This window comes from Eleutherodactylus coqui, chromosome 9 (assembly GCF_035609145.1).
Source record: "Eleutherodactylus coqui strain aEleCoq1 chromosome 9, aEleCoq1.hap1, whole genome shotgun sequence".
Lineage (NCBI taxonomy): Eukaryota > Metazoa > Chordata > Amphibia > Anura > Eleutherodactylidae > Eleutherodactylus > Eleutherodactylus coqui.
Window position 1 is genome coordinate 9,040,890 of NC_089845.1, and position 15,257 is coordinate 9,056,146.

A 15,257-nucleotide genomic window follows, 5' to 3' on the forward strand; every position below is an offset into this window, starting at 1 on the left:
CCGGGCGAGTCTGTACAGAGGCCAGGCGAGTCTGTACAGAGACCGGGCGAGTCTCCGCAGAGGCCGGTCGAGTCTCCGCAGAGGCCTGCCTCGTCTGTCCAGAGGCCTGGCGAGTCTCCGGAGAGGCTGGCGAGTCTCTCCAGAGGCCAAGCGAGTCTCTCCAGAGGCCGGGCGAGTCTCTACAGAGGCCGGGCGAGTCTCTCCAGAGGCCGGGCGAGTCTCTCCAGAGGCCTGGCGAGTCTCTCCAGAGGCCGGGCGAGTCTCTCCAGAGGCCGGGCGAGTCTGTACAGAGGCCGGGCGAGTCTCTCCAGAGGCCGGGCAAGTCTCTACAGAGGCCATGCGAGTCTTTACAGAGGCCGGGCAAGTCTCTCCAGAGGCTGGGAAAGTTTCTCCAGAGGCTGGGTGAGTCTCTACAGAGGCCGGGCGAGTCTGTACAGAGGCCGGGCGAGTCTTTAAAGAGGCGGGCGAGTTTCTCCAGAGTCCCGGGCGAATCTCTACAGAGGCCCGGGCGAGTCTCCACAGAGGCCCGGGCGAGTCTCTACAGAGGCCGGGCGAGTCTCTACAGAGGCCAAGCGAGTCTCTGCAGAGGCCAGGCGAGTCTCTGCAGAGGCCAGGCGAGTTTTTCCAGAGGCCGGGTGAGTTTCTCCAGAGGTTGGGCGAGTCTGTACAGAGGTCGGGCAAGTCTCTGCAGAGGCCGGGGGAGTCTGTACAGAGGCTGGGAGAGTTTCTCCAGAGGCTGGGAGAGTTTCTCCAGTGGCCGGGCGAGTCTCTCCAGAGGCCGGGCGAGTCTCCACAGAGACCGGGCGAGTCACTCCAGAGGCCGGGAGACTCTCTACAGAGGCCGGGTGAGTCTCTCCAGAGGCCGGGCGAGTCTCTGCAGAGGCCGGGCGAGTCTGTACAGAGGCCGGGCGAGTCTCTGCAGAGGCCGGGCGAGTCTCTCCAGAGGCCGGGCGAGTCTGTCCAGAGGCCGGGCGAGTCTCTCCAGAGGCCGGGCGAGTCTCTGCCAAGGCCGGGCGATTCTCTCCAGAGTCCGGGCGAGTCTCTCCAGAGGCCGGGCGAGTCTGTACAGAGGCCTGGCGAGTCTCCACAGAGGCCGGGCGAGTCTCTACAGAGGCCGGGTGAGTCTGTCCAGAGGCCAGGCGAGTCTGTACTGAGGCCAGTCGTGTCTCTACAGAGGCCGGGCGACTTTCTCCAGAGGCCGGGCGAGTCTCTCCAGAGTCCGAGCGAGTCTCTACAGAGGCCGGGCGAGTCTCTCCAGAGGCCAGGCGAGTCTGTACAGAGGCCGGGCGAGTTTTTCCAGAGGCAGGGCGAGTCTGTAAAGAGGCCGGGCGAGTCTCTACAGAGGCCCGGGCGAGTCTCTACAGAGGCCGCGCGAGTCTCTCCAGAGGCCGGGCGGGTCTCCACAGAGGCCGGGCGAGTCTCTCCAGAGGCCGGGTGAGTCTGTCCAGAGGCCAGGCGAGTCTGTACAGAGGCCAGTCGTGTCTCTACAGAGGCCGGGCGACTTTCTCCAGAGGCCGGCCGACTTTCTCCAGAGGCCGGCCGAGTCTCTCCAGAGGCCGGGCGAGTCTGTACAGAGGCCGGGCGAGTTTCTCCAGAGGCCGGGCGAGTTTGTACAGAGGCCAGGCGATTCTCTGCAGAGGCCGGGCGAGTCTGTACAGAGGCCGGGCGAGTCTCTACAGAGGCCGGGCGAGTCTCTGCAGAGGCCGGGCGAGTCACTTCACAGGCCGGGCGACACTACAGAGGCCGGGCGAGTCTTTCCAGAGGCCGGGCGAATCTCTCCAGAGGCCGGGCAAGTCTCTGCAGAGGCCGGGCGAGTGTCTCCAGAGGGCAGGCGAGTTGCTCCAGAGGCCGGGTGAGTCTGTACAGAGGCCGGGCGAGTCTCTCCAGAGGCCGGGCGAGTCTCTGCAGAGGACGAGCTAGTCTGTCCAGAGGCCTGGCGAGTCTCTCCAGAGGCGGGGCGAGTCTGTCTAGAGGCCGGGCGAGTCTCTGCAGAGGCCGGGCGAGTCTATGCAGAGGCCGGGCGAGTCTCTGCAGAGGCCGGGCGAGTCTCTCCAGAGTCCGGGCGAGTTTCTACAGAGGCTGGGCGAGTCTGTCCAGAGACCGGGCGAGTCTGTACAGAGGCTGGGCTTGTCTCCACAGAGGCCGGTCGAGTCTCCGCAGAGGCCTGCCTCGTCTGTCCAGAGGCCTGACGAGTCTCCGGAGAGGCTGGGGAGTCTCTCCAGAGGCCAAGCGATTCTCTGCAGAGGACAGGCGAGTCTCTACAGAGGCCGGGCGAGTCTCTCCAGAGGCCGGGCGAGTTTCTTCAGAGGCCGGGCGAGTCTGTACTGAGGCCGGGCAAGTCTCTCCAAAGGCCGGGCGAGTCTCTCCAGAGGCCGGCGAGTTTGTACAGAGGCCGGGCGAGTCTCTCCAGAGGCCGGGCGAGTCTCTGCAGAGGCCGGGCGAGTCTCTCCAGAGGCCGGCGAGTCTGTACAGAGGCCGGGCGAGTCTGCAGAGGCCGGGCGAGTCTCTGCAGAGGTCGGGCGAGTCTCTCCAGAGTCCGGACGAGTCTCTCCAGAGGCCGGGCGAGTCTCTCCAGAGGCTGGGAGAGTTTCTCCAGAGGCCGGGCGAGTCTCTACAGAGGCCGGGCGAGTCTCTCCAGAGGCCGGGCGAGTCTGTACAGAGGCCGGGCGAGTCTCTACAGAGGCCCGGGCGAGTCTCTACAGAGGCCCGGGCGAGTCTCTACAGAGGCCCGGGCGAGTCTCTCCAGAGGACGGGAGAGTTTCTCCAGAGGCCGGGCGAGTCTCTGCAGAGGACGAGCTAGTCTGTCCAGAGGCCTGGCGAGTCTCTCCAGAGGCGGGGCGAGTCTGTCTAGAGGCCGGGCGAGTCTCTGCAGAGGCCGGGCGAGTCTATGCAGAGGCCGGGCGAGTCTCTGCAGAGGCCGGGCGAGTCTCTCCAGAGTCCGGGCGAGTTTCTACAGAGGCTGGGCGAGTCTGTCCAGAGACCGGGCGAGTCTGTACAGAGGCTGGGCTTGTCTCCACAGAGGCCGGTCGAGTCTCCGCAGAGGCCTGCCTCGTCTGTCCAGAGGCCTGACGAGTCTCCGGAGAGGCTGGGGAGTCTCTCCAGAGGCCAAGCGATTCTCTGCAGAGGACAGGCGAGTCTCTACAGAGGCCGGGCGAGTCTCTCCAGAGGCCGGGCGAGTTTCTTCAGAGGCCGGGCGAGTCTGTACTGAGGCCGGGCAAGTCTCTCCAAAGGCCGGGCGAGTCTCTCCAGAGGCCGGCGAGTTTGTACAGAGGCCGGGCGAGTCTCTCCAGAGGCCGGGCGAGTCTCTGCAGAGGCCGGGCGAGTCTCTCCAGAGGCCGGCGAGTCTGTACAGAGGCCGGGCGAGTCTGCAGAGGCCGGGCGAGTCTCTGCAGAGGTCGGGCGAGTCTCTCCAGAGTCCGGACGAGTCTCTCCAGAGGCCGGGCGAGTCTCTCCAGAGGCTGGGAGAGTTTCTCCAGAGGCCGGGCGAGTCTCTACAGAGGCCGGGCGAGTCTCTCCAGAGGCCGGGCGAGTCTGTACAGAGGCCGGGCGAGTCTCTACAGAGGCCCGGGCGAGTCTCTACAGAGGCCCGGGCGAGTCTCTACAGAGGCCCGGGCGAGTCTCTCCAGAGGACGGGAGAGTTTCTCCAGAGGCTGGGAGAGTTTCTCCAGCGGCCGGGCGAGTCTCTCCAGAGGCCGGGCGAGTCTGTACAGAGACCAAGCGAGTCACTCCAGAGGCCGGGAGACTCTCTACAGAGGCCGGGTGAGTCTCTCCAGAGGCCGGGCGAGTCTCTGCAGAGGACGGGCTAGTCTGTCCAGAGGCCTGGCGAGTCTCTCTAGAGGCGGGGCGAGTCTGTCTAGAGGCCGGACGAGTCTCCCCAGAGGCCGGGCGAGTCTCTCCAGAGGCCGGGCGAGTCTCTCCAGAGGCCGGTCGAGTCTCTCCCGAGTCCGGGCGAGTCTCTCCAGAGGCCGGGCGAGTCTGTACGGAGGCCAGGCGAGTCTGTACAGAGACCGGGCGAGTCTCCGCAGAGGCCGGTCGAGTCTCCGCAGAGGCCTGCCTCGTCTGTCCAGAGGCCTGGCGAGTCTCCGGAGAGGCTGGCGAGTCTCTCCAGAGGCCAAGCGAATCTCTGCAGAGGACGGGCGAGTCTCTACAGAGGCCGGGCGAGTCTCTCCAGAGGCCGGGCGAGTCTCTACAGAGGCCGGGCGAGTCTCTACAGAGGCCGGGCGAGTCTCTCCAGAGGCCTGGCGAGTCTCTCCAGAGGCCGGGCGAGTCTCTCCAGAGGCCGGGCGAGTCTGTACAGAGGCCGGGCGAGTCTCTGCAGAGGCCCGGCGAGTCTCTCCAGAGGCCGGGCAAGTCTCTACAGAGGCCGTGCGAGTCTCTACAGAGGCCGGGCAAGTCTCTCCAGAGGCCGGGCGAGTCTGTCTAGAGGCCGGACGAGTCTCTCCAGAGGCCGGGCGAGTCTCTCCAGAGGCCGGGCGAGTCTCTCCAGAGGCCGGTCGAGTCTCTCCCGAGTCCGGGCGAGTCTCTCCAGAGGCCGGGCGAGTCTGTACGGAGGCCAGGCGAGTCTGTACAGAGACCGGGCGAGTCTCCGCAGAGGCCGGTCGAGTCTCCGCAGAGGCCTGCCTCGTCTGTCCAGAGGCCTGGCGAGTCTCCGGAGAGGCTGGCGAGTCTCTCCAGAGGCCAAGCGAATCTCTGCAGAGGACGGGCGAGTCTCTACAGAGGCCGGGCGAGTCTCTCCAGAGGCTGGGCGAGTCTCTACAGAGGCCGGGCGAGTCTCTACAGAGGCCGGGCGAGTCTCTCCAGAGGCCTGGCGAGTCTCTCCAGAGGCCGGGCGAGTCTCTCCAGAGGCCGGGCGAGTCTCTACAGAGGCCGGGCGAGTCTCTACAGAGGCCGGGCGAGTCTCTCCAGAGGCCGGGCGAGTCTCTCCAGAGGCCGGGCGAGTCTGTACAGAGGCCGGGCGAGTCTCTGCAGAGGCCCGGCGAGTCTCTCCAGAGGCCGGGCAAGTCTCTACAGAGGCCGTGCGAGTCTCTACAGAGGCCGGGCAAGTCTCTCCAGAGGCCGGGCGAGTCTCTACAGAGGCCGGGCGAGTCTCTACAGAGGCCGGGCAAGTCTCTCCAGAGGCCGGGCGAGTCTCTACAGAGGCCGGGCGAGTCTCTACAGAGGCCGGGCAAGTCTCTACAGAGGCCCGGGCGAATCTCTACAGAGGCCCGGGCGAGTCTCTACAGAGGCCCGTGCGAGTCTCTCCAGAGGACGGGAGAGTTTCTCCAGAGGCTGGGCGAGTCTCTCCAGAGGCCGGGTGAGTCTGTCCAGAGGCCAGGCGAGTCTGTACAGAGGCCAGTCGTGTCTCTACAGAGGCCGGGCGACTTTCTCCAGAGGCCGGCCGACTTTCTCCAGAGGCCGGCCGAGTCTCTCCAGAGGCCGGGCGAGTCTGTACAGAGGCCGGGCGAGTTTCTCCAGAGGCCGGGCGAGTTTGTACAGAGGCCAGGCGATTCTCTGCAGAGGCCGGGCGAGTCTGTACAGAGGCCGGGCGAGTCTCTGCAGAGGCCGGGCGAGTCACTTCACAGGCCGGGCGACACTACAGAGGCCGGGCGAGTCTTTCCAGAGGCCGGGCGAATCTCTCCAGAGGCCGGGCAATCTCTGCAGAGGCCGGGCGAGTGTCTCCAGAGGGCAGGCGAGTTGCTCCAGAGGCCGGGTGAGTCTGTACAGAGGCCGGGCGAGTCTCTCCAGAGGCCGGGCGAGTCTCTGCAGAGGACGGGCTAGTCTGTCCAGAGGCCTGGCGAGTCTCTCCAGAGGCGGGGCGAGTCTGTCTAGAGGCCGGGCGAGTCTCTGCAGAGGCCGGGCGAGTCTATGCAGAGGCCGGGCGAGTCTCTGCAGATGCCGGGCGAGTCTCTCCAGAGTCCGGGCGAGTTTCTACAGAGGCTGGGCGAGTCTGTCCAGAGGCCGGGCGAGTCTGTACAGAGGCTGGGCTTGTCTCCACAGAGGCCGGTCGAGTCTCCGCAGAGGCCTGCCTCGTCTGTCCAGAGGCCTGACGAGTCTCCGGAGAGGCTGGGGAGTCTCTCCAGAGGCCAAGCGATTCTCTGCAGAGGACAGGCGAGTCTCTACAGAGGCCGGGCGAGTCTCTCCAGAGGCCGGGCGAGTTTCTTCAGAGGCCAGGCGAGTCTGTACTGAGGCCGGGCAAGTCTCTCCAAAGGCCGGGCGAGTCTCTCCAGAGGCTGGCGAGTTTGTACAGAGGCCGGGCGAGTCTCTCCAGAGGCCGGGCGAGTCTCTGCAGAGGCCGGGCGAGTCTCTCCAGAGGCCGGCGAGTCTGTACAGAGGCCGGGCGAGTCTGCAGAGGCCGGGCGAGTCTCTGCAGAGGTCGGGCGAGTCTCTCCAGAGTCCGGACGAGTCTCTCCAGAGGCCGGGCGAGTCTCTCCAGAGGCTGGGAGAGTTTCTCCAGAGGCCGGGCGAGTCTCTACAGAGGCCGGGCGAGTCTCTCCAGAGGCCGGGCGAGTCTGTACAGAGGCCGGGCGAGTCTCTACAGAGGCCCGGGCGAATCTCTACAGAGGCCTGGGCGAGTCTCTACAGAGGCCCGGGCGAGTCTCTACAGAGGCCCGGGCGAGTCTCTCCAGAGGACGGGAGAGTTTCTCCAGAGGCTGGGAGAGTTTCTCCAGCGGCCGGGCGAGTCTCCACAGAGACCGGGCGAGTCACTCCAGAGGCCGGGAGACTCTCTACAGAGGCCGGGTGAGTCTCTCCAGAGGCCGGGCGAGTCTCTGCAGAGGCCGGGCGAGTCTGTACAGAGGCCGGGCGAGTCTCTGCAGAGGCCGGGCGAGTCTCTCCAGAGGCCGGGCGAGTCTGTCCAGAGGCCGGGCGAGTCTCTCCAGAGGCCGGGCGAGTCTCTGCCAAGGCCGGGCGATTCTCTCCAGAGTCCGGGCGAGTCTCTCCAGAGGCCGGGCGAGTCTGTACAGAGGCCTGGCGAGTCTCCACAGAGGCCGGGCGAGTCTCTACAGAGGCCGGGTGAGTCTGTCCAGAGGCCAGGCGAGTCTGTACAGAGGCCAGTCGTGTCTCTACAGAGGCCGGGCGACTTTCTCCAGAGGCCGGGCGAGTCTCTCCAGAGTCCGAGCGAGTCTCTACAGAGGCCGGGCGAGTCTCTCCAGAGGCCAGGCGAGTCTGTACAGAGGCCGGACGAGTTTTTCCAGAGGCAGGGCGAGTCTGTACAGAGGCCGGGCGAGTCTCTACAGAGGCCCGGGCGAGTCTCTACAGAGGCCGCGCGAGTCTCTCCAGAGGCCGGGCGGGTCTCCACAGAGGCCGGGCGAGTCTCTCCAGAGGCCGGGTGAGTCTGTCCAGAGGCCAGGCGAGTCTGTACAGAGGCCAGTCGTGTCTCTACAGAGGCCGGGCGACTTTCTCCAGAGGCCGGCCGACTTTCTCCAGAGGCCGGCCGAGTCTCTCCAGAGGCCGGGCGAGTCTGTACAGAGGCCGGGCGAGTTTCTCCAGAGGCCGGGCGAGTTTGTACAGAGGCCAGGCGATTCTCTGCAGAGGCCGGGCGAGTCTGTACAGAGGCCGGGCGAGTCTCTACAGAGGCCGGGCGAGTCTCTGCAGAGGCCGGGCGAGTCACTTCACAGGTCGGGCGACACTACAGAGGCCGGGCGAGTCTTTCCAGAGGCCGGGCGAATCTCTCCAGAGGCCGGGCAAGTCTCTGCAGAGGCCGGGCGAGTGTCTCCAGAGGGCAGGCGAGTTGCTCCAGAGGCCGGGTGAGTCTGTACAGAGGCCGGGCGAGTCTCTCCAGAGGCCGGGCGAGTCTCTGCAGAGGACCAGCTAGTCTGTCCAGAGGCCTGGCGAGTCTCTCCAGAGGCGGGGCGAGTCTGTCTAGAGGCCGGGCGAGTCTCTGCAGAGGCCGGGCGAGTCTATGCAGAGGCCGGGCGAGTCTCTGCAGAGGCCGGGCGAGTCTCTCCAGAGTCCGGGCGAGTTTCTACAGAGGCTGGGCGAGTCTGTCCAGAGACCGGGCGAGTCTGTACAGAGGCTGGGCTTGTCTCCACAGAGGCCGGTCGAGTCTCCGCAGAGGCCTGCCTCGTCTGTCCAGAGGCCTGACGAGTCTCCGGAGAGGCTGGGGAGTCTCTCCAGAGGCCAAGCGATTCTCTGCAGAGGACAGGCGAGTCTCTACAGAGGCCGGGCGAGTCTCTCCAGAGGCCGGGCGAGTTTCTTCAGAGGCCGGGCGAGTCTGTACTGAGGCCGGGCAAGTCTCTCCAAAGGCCGGGCGAGTCTCTCCAGAGGCCGGCGAGTTTGTACAGAGGCCGGGCGAGTCTCTCCAGAGGCCGGGCGAGTCTCTGCAGAGGCCGGGCGAGTCTCTCCAGAGGCCGGCGAGTCTGTACAGAGGCCGGGCGAGTCTGCAGAGGCCGGGCGAGTCTCTGCAGAGGTCGGGCGAGTCTCTCCAGAGTCCGGACGAGTCTCTCCAGAGGCCGGGCGAGTCTCTCCAGAGGCTGGGAGAGTTTCTCCAGAGGCCGGGCGAGTCTCTACAGAGGCCGGGCGAGTCTCTCCAGAGGCCGGGCGAGTCTGTACAGAGGCCGGGCGAGTCTCTACAGAGGCCCGGGCGAGTCTCTACAGAGGCCCGGGCGAGTCTCTCCAGAGGACGGGAGAGTTTCTCCAGAGGCCGGGCGAGTCTCTGCAGAGGACGAGCTAGTCTGTCCAGAGGCCTGGCGAGTCTCTCCAGAGGCGGGGCGAGTCTGTCTAGAGGCCGGGCGAGTCTCTGCAGAGGCCGGGCGAGTCTATGCAGAGGCCGGGCGAGTCTCTGCAGAGGCCGGGCGAGTCTCTCCAGAGTCCGGGCGAGTTTCTACAGAGGCTGGGCGAGTCTGTCCAGAGACCGGGCGAGTCTGTACAGAGGCTGGGCTTGTCTCCACAGAGGCCGGTCGAGTCTCCGCAGAGGCCTGCCTCGTCTGTCCAGAGGCCTGACGAGTCTCCGGAGAGGCTGGGGAGTCTCTCCAGAGGCCAAGCGATTCTCTGCAGAGGACAGGCGAGTCTCTACAGAGGCCGGGCGAGTCTCTCCAGAGGCCGGGCGAGTTTCTTCAGAGGCCGGGCGAGTCTGTACTGAGGCCGGGCAAGTCTCTCCAAAGGCCGGGCGAGTCTCTCCAGAGGCCGGCGAGTTTGTACAGAGGCCGGGCGAGTCTCTCCAGAGGCCGGGCGAGTCTCTGCAGAGGCCGGGCGAGTCTCTCCAGAGGCCGGCGAGTCTGTACAGAGGCCGGGCGAGTCTGCAGAGGCCGGGCGAGTCTCTGCAGAGGTCGGGCGAGTCTCTCCAGAGTCCGGACGAGTCTCTCCAGAGGCCGGGCGAGTCTCTCCAGAGGCTGGGAGAGTTTCTCCAGAGGCCGGGCGAGTCTCTACAGAGGCCGGGCGAGTCTCTCCAGAGGCCGGGCGAGTCTGTACAGAGGCCGGGCGAGTCTCTACAGAGGCCCGGGCGAATCTCTACAGAGGCCCGGGCGAGTCTCTACAGAGGCCCGGGCGAGTCTCTACAGAGGCCCGGGCGAGTCTCTCCAGAGGACGGGAGAGTTTCTCCAGAGGCTGGGAGAGTTTCTCCAGCGGCCGGGCGAGTCTCTCCAGAGGCCGGGCGAGTCTGTACAGAGACCAAGCGAGTCACTCCAGAGGCCGGGAGACTCTCTACAGAGGCCGGGTGAGTCTCTCCAGAGGCCGGGCGAGTCTCTGCAGAGGACGGGCTAGTCTGTCCAGAGGCCTGGCGAGTCTCTCTAGAGGCGGGGCGAGTCTGTCTAGAGGCCGGACGAGTCTCTCCAGAGGCCGGGCGAGTCTCTCCAGAGGCCGGGCGAGTCTCTCCAGAGGCCGGTCGAGTCTCTCCCGAGTCCGGGCGAGTCTGTACAGAGGCCGGGCGAGTCTCTGCAGAGGCCCGGCGAGTCTCTCCAGAGGCCGGGCAAGTCTCTACAGAGGCCGTGCGAGTCTCTACAGAGGCCGGGCAAGTCTCTCCAGAGGCCGGGCGAGTCTCTACAGAGGCCGGGCGAGTCTCTACAGAGGCCGGGCGAGTCTCTCCAGAGGCCGGGCGAGTCTCTACAGAGGCCGGGCGAGTCTCTACAGAGGCCGATCAAGTCTCTACAGAGGCCCGGGCGAATCTCTACAGAGGCCCGGGCGAGTCTCTACAGAGGCCCGTGCGAGTCTCTCCAGAGGACGGGAGAGTTTCTCCAGAGGCTGGGCGAGTCTCTCCAGAGGCCGGGTGAGTCTGTCCAGAGGCCAGGCGAGTCTGTACAGAGGCCAGTCGTGTCTCTACAGAGGCCGGGCGACTTTCTCCAGAGGCCGGCCGACTTTCTCCAGAGGCCGGCCGAGTCTCTCCAGAGGCCGGGCGAGTCTGTACAGAGGCCGGGCGAGTTTCTCCAGAGGCCGGGCGAGTTTGTACAGAGGCCAGGCGATTCTCTGCAGAGGCCGGGCAAGTCTGTACAGAGGCCGGGCGAGTCTCTGCAGAGGCCGGGCGAGTCACTTCACAGGCCGGGCGACACTACAGAGGCCGGGCGAGTCTTTCCAGAGGCCGGGCGAATCTCTCCAGAGGCCGGGCAATCTCTGCAGAGGCCGGGCGAGTGTCTCCAGAGGGCAGGCGAGTTGCTCCAGAGGCCGGGTGAGTCTGTACAGAGGCCGGGCGAGTCTCTCCAGAGGCCGGGCGAGTCTCTGCAGAGGAGGGGCTAGTCTGTCCAGAGGCCTGGCGAGTCTCTCCAGAGGCGGGGCGAGTCTGTCTAGAGGCCGGGCGAGTCTCTGCAGAGGCCGGGCGAGTCTATGCAGAGGCCGGGCGAGTCTCTGCAGATGCCGGGCGAGTCTCTCCAGAGTCCGGGCGAGTTTCTACAGAGGCTGGGCGAGTCTGTCCAGAGGCCGGGCGAGTCTGTACAGAGGCTGGGCTTGTCTCCACAGAGGCCGGTCGAGTCTCCGCAGAGGCCTGCCTCGTCTGTCCAGAGGCCTGACGAGTCTCCGGAGAGGCTGGGGAGTCTCTCCAGAGGCCAAGCGATTCTCTGCAGAGGACAGGCGAGTCTCTACAGAGGCCGGGCGAGTCTCTCCAGAGGCCGGGCGAGTTTCTTCAGAGGCCAGGCGAGTCTGTACTGAGGCCGGGCAAGTCTCTCCAAAGGCCGGGCGAGTCTCTCCAGAGGCCGGCGAGTTTGTACAGAGGCCGGGCGAGTCTCTCCAGAGGCCGGGCGAGTCTCTGCAGAGGCCGGGCGAGTCTCTCCAGAGGCCGGCGAGCCTGTACAGAGGCCGGGCGAGTCTGCAGAGGCCGGGCGAGTCTCTGCAGAGGTCGGGCGAGTCTCTCCAGAGTCCGGACGAGTCTCTCCAGAGGCCGGGCGAGTCTCTCCAGAGGCTGGGAGAGTTTCTCCAGAGGCCGGGCGAGTCTCTACAGAGGCCGGGCGAGTCTCTCCAGAGGCCGGGCGAGTCTGTACAGAGGCCGGGCGAGTCTCTACAGAGGCCCGTGCGAATCTCTACAGAGGCCTGGGCGAGTCTCTACAGAGGCCCGGGCGAGTCTCTACAGAGGCCCGGGCGAGTCTCTACAGAGGCCCGGGCGAGTCTCTCCAGAGGACGGGAGAGTTTCTCCAGAGGCTGGGAGAGTTTCTCCAGCGGCCGGGCGAGTCTCTCCAGGGGCCCGAGGGAGTCTGTACAGAGACCAAGCGAGTCACTCCAGAGGCCGGGAGACTCTCTACAGAGGCCGGGTGAGTCTCTCCAGAGGCCGGGCGAGTCTCTGCAGAGGACGGGCTAGTCTGTCCAGAGGCCTGGCGAGTCTCTCTAGAGGCCGGGCGAGTCTCTCCAGAGGCCGGGCGAGTCTCTCCAGAGGCCGGGCGAGTCTCTCCAGAGGCCGGTCGAGTCTCTCCCGAGTCCGGGCGAGTCTCTCCAGAGGCCGGGCGAGTCTGTACGGAGGCCAGGCGAGTCTGTACAGAGACCGGGCGAGTCTCCGCAGAGGCCGGTCGAGTCTCCGCAGAGGCCTGCCTCGTCTGTCCAGAGGCCTGGCGAGTCTCCGGAGAGGCTGGCGAGTCTCTCCAGAGGCCAAGCGAATCTCTGCAGAGGACGGGCGAGTCTCTACAGAGGCCGGGCGAGTCTCTCCAGAGGCCGGGCGAGTCTCTACAGAGGCCGGGCGAGTCTCTACAGAGGCCGGGCGAGTCTCTCCAGAGGCCTGGCGAGTCTCTTCAGAGGCCGGGCGAGTCTCTCCAGAGGCCGGGCGAGTCTGTACAGAGGCCGGGCGAGTCTCTGCAGAGGCCCGGCGAGTCTCTCCAGAGGCCGGGCAAGTCTCTACAGAGGCCGTGCGAGTCTCTACAGAGGCCGGGCAAGTCTCTCCAGAGGCCGGGCGAGTCTGTACAGAGGCCGGGCGACTCTCCAGAGGCCGGGCGAGTCTGTACAGAGGCCGGGCGAGTCTCTACAGAGGCCCGGGCGAATCTCTACAGAGGCCCGGGCGAGTCTCTACAGAGGCCCGGGCGAGTCTCTCCAGAGGACGGGAGAGTTTCTCCAGAGGCTGGGAGAGTTTCTCCAGCGGCCGGGCGAGTCTCTCCAGAGGCCGGGCGAGTCTGTACAGAGACCAAGCGAGTCACTCCAGAGGCCGGGAGACTCTCTACAGAGGCCGGGTGAGTCTCTCCAGAGGCCGGGCGAGTCTCTGCAGAGGACGGGCTAGTCTGTCCAGAGGCCTGGCGAGTCTCTCTAGAGGCGGGGCGAGTCTGTCTAGAGGCCGGACGAGTCTCTCCAGAGGCCGGGCGAGTCTCTCCAGAGGCCGGGCGAGTCTCTCCAGCGGCCGGTCGAGTCTCTCCCGAGTCCGGGCGAGTCTCTCCAGAGGCCGGGCGAGTCTGTACGGAGGCCAGGCGAGTCTCTCCAGAGGCCGGGCGAGTCTCTCCAGAGGCCGGGCGAGTCTCTCCAGAGGCCGGGCGCGTCTGTACGGAGGCCGGGCGAGTCTCTCCAGAGGCCGGGCGAGTCTCTGCAGAGTCCAGGCGAGTCTCTCCAGAGGCCGGTCGAGTCTCTCCCGAGTCCGGGCGAGTCTCTCCAGAGGCCGGGCGAGTCTGTACAGAGGCCAGGCGAGTCTGTACAGAGACCGGGCGAGTCTCCGCAGAGGCCGGTCGAGTCTCCGCAGAGGCCTGCCTCGTCTGTCCAGAGGCCTGGCGAGTCTCCGGAGAGGCTGGCGAGTCTCTCCAGAGGCCAAGCGAATCTCTGCAGAGGACGGGCGAGTCTCTACAGAGGCCGGGCGAGTCTCTCCAGAGGCCGGGCGAGTCTCTACAGAGGCCGGGCGAGTCTCTACAGAGGCCGGGCGAGTCTCTCCAGAGGCCTGGCGAGTCTCTTCAGAGGCCGGGCGAGTCTCTCCAGAGGCCGGGCGAGTCTGTACAGAGGCCGGGCGAGTCTCTGCAGAGGCCCGGCGAGTCTCTCCAGAGGCCGGGCAAGTCTCTACAGAGGCCGTGCGAGTCTCTACAGAGGCCGGGCAAGTCTCTCCAGAGGCCGGGCGAGTCTGTACAGAGGCCGGGCGACTCTCCAGAGGCCGGGCGAGTCTGTACAGAGGCCGGGCGAGTCTCTACAGAGGCCCGGGCGAATCTCTACAGAGGCCCGGGCGAGTCTCTACAGAGGCCCGGGCGAGTCTCTCCAGAGGACGGGAGAGTTTCTCCAGAGGCTGGGAGAGTTTCTCCAGCGGCCGGGCGAGTCTCTCCAGAGGCCGGGCGAGTCTGTACAGAGACCAAGCGAGTCACTCCAGAGGCCGGGAGACTCTCTACAGAGGCCGGGTGAGTCTCTCCAGAGGCCGGGCGAGTCTCTGCAGAGGACGGGCTAGTCTGTCCAGAGGCCTGGCGAGTCTCTCTAGAGGCGGGGCGAGTCTGTCTAGAGGCCGGACGAGTCTCTCCAGAGGCCGGGCGAGTCTCTCCAGAGGCCGGGCGAGTCTCTCCAGCGGCCGGTCGAGTCTCTCCCGAGTCCGGGCGAGTCTCTCCAGAGGCCGGGCGAGTCTGTACGGAGGCCAGGCGAGTCTCTCCAGAGGCCGGGCGAGTCTCTCCAGAGGCCGGGCGAGTCTCTCCAGAGGCCGGGCGCGTCTGTACGGAGGCCGGGCGAGTCTCTCCAGAGGCCGGGCGAGTCTCTGCAGAGTCCAGGCGAGTCTCTCCAGAGGCCGGTCGAGTCTCTCCCGAGTCCGGGCGAGTCTCTCCAGAGGCCGGGCGAGTCTGTACAGAGGCCAGGCGAGTCTGTACAGAGACCGGGCGAGTCTCCGCAGAGGCCGGTCGAGTCTCCGCAGAGGCCTGCCTCGTCTGTCCAGAGGCCTGGCGAGTCTCCGGAGAGGCTGGCGAGTCTCTCCAGAGGCCAAGCGAATCTCTGCAGAGGACGGGCGAGTCTCTACAGAGGCCGGGCGAGTCTCTCCAGAGGCCGGGCGAGTCTCTACTGAGACCGGGCGAGTCTCTACAGAGGCCGGGCGAGTCTCTCCAGAGGCCTGGCGAGTCTCTCCAGAGGCCGGGCGAGTCTCTCCAGAGGCCGGGCGAGTCTGTACAGAGGCTGGGCGAGTCTCTGCAGAGGCCCGGCGAGTCTCTCCAGAGGCTGGGCAAGTCTCTACAGAGGCCGTGCGAGTCTCTACAGAGGCCGGGCAAGTCTCTCCAGAGGCTGGGAAAGTTTCTCCAGAGGCCGGGAGACTCTCTACAGAGGCCGGGTGAGTCTCTCCAGAGGCCGGGCGAGTCTCTACAGAGGCCAAGCGAGTTTCTGCAGAGGCCAGGCGAGTCTCTGCAGAGGCCAGGCGAGTTTCTCCAGAGGCCGGGCGAGTTTCTCCAGAGGCCGGGCGAGTCTGTACAGAGGTCGGGCGAGTCTCTGCAGAGGCCGGGCGAGTCTCTCCAGAGGCTGGGAGAGTTTCTCCAGAGGCTGGGAGAGTTTCTCCAGAGGCCGGGCGAGTCTCTCCAGAGGCCGGGCGAGTCTCCACAGAGACCGGGCGAGTCACTCCAGAGGGTGGGAGACTCTCTACAGAGGCCGGGTGAGTCTCTCCAGAGGCCGGGCGAGTCTCTGCAGAGGCCGGGTGAGTCTGTACAGAGGCCGGGCGAGTCTCTGCAGAGGCCAGGCGAGTCTCTCCAGAGGCCAAGCGAGTCTCTCCAGAGGCCGGGCGAGTCTCTCCAGAGGCCGGGCGAGTCTGTACAGAGGCTGGGCGAGTCTCCGCAGAGGCCTGTCGAGTCTCCGCAGAGGCCTGCCTCGTCTGTCCAGAGGCCTGGCGAGTCTCCGGAGAGGCTGGGGAGTCTCTCCAGAGGCCAAGCGATTCTCTGCAGAGGACGGGCGAGTGTCTACAGAGGCCGGGCGAGTCTCTGGAGTGGCCAGGCAAGTCTCTCCAGAGGCTG